Genomic DNA, 606 nt, shown 5'->3' on the forward strand with positions numbered 1-606 from the left:
GCTTTGAAAATGATGGCAGCATATGTGCAAATGTGCTTGACACAATGGCTGAATGTTTGGATTTTGATAAGACATGTAAGAGCCCCCCCAATAAAAGTATTTAATTAAAAATAAAATGACACAAATAAAAAAAATTTAAACAACAAAAAGAACTGGACATTTCATTCTACTATATATATTTGTTTTCCACAGGAAAAGACTGGACAGCAACTAACAAGCATGTTTTGTGTGTATATAAATTTGAATTAGTAAATATATATAATATTGAATGACATGCTCACTTCAGCAGCACATATACTAAAATTGGAATGATACAGAGAAAATTAGCATGGCCCCTGCGCAAGGATGACATGCAAATTCATGAAGTGTTCCATATTTTAAAAAATATACTTGAGTTGTATATTGTCTAAATGTGTTAAAACTAGGGCATGGAATTAAGTCGACTGCGGCCCTTCTCAAAGTTAGTAATATATTCATAGCTTGTTTCTTGTATTTCTTTACTGCTGTACATAAGTGATGCCAAAGGCATCATAGCAAACAAGCAGAAAAACATTTTAAAATGCAGTCACATAATTATGAATATTTAATAGGCCTAGCTGAACAACT

At 31.7% G+C, this 606-nt stretch overlaps 1 non-coding gene across 1 annotated transcript; it reads left to right on the forward strand.

Moving 5' to 3' along the window:
• The first annotated feature begins 273 nt into the window (after nucleotides 1-273).
• Nucleotides 274-380, forward strand: LOC142449476 (U6 spliceosomal RNA). The gene has a single exon (XR_012784636.1). It is a non-coding gene; the product is annotated as a U6 spliceosomal RNA (small nuclear RNA).
• The last annotated feature ends 226 nt before the right edge of the window (nucleotides 381-606 follow it).

This window comes from Tenrec ecaudatus, chromosome 5 (assembly GCF_050624435.1).
Source record: "Tenrec ecaudatus isolate mTenEca1 chromosome 5, mTenEca1.hap1, whole genome shotgun sequence".
Taxonomy (NCBI): domain Eukaryota; kingdom Metazoa; phylum Chordata; class Mammalia; order Afrosoricida; family Tenrecidae; genus Tenrec; species Tenrec ecaudatus.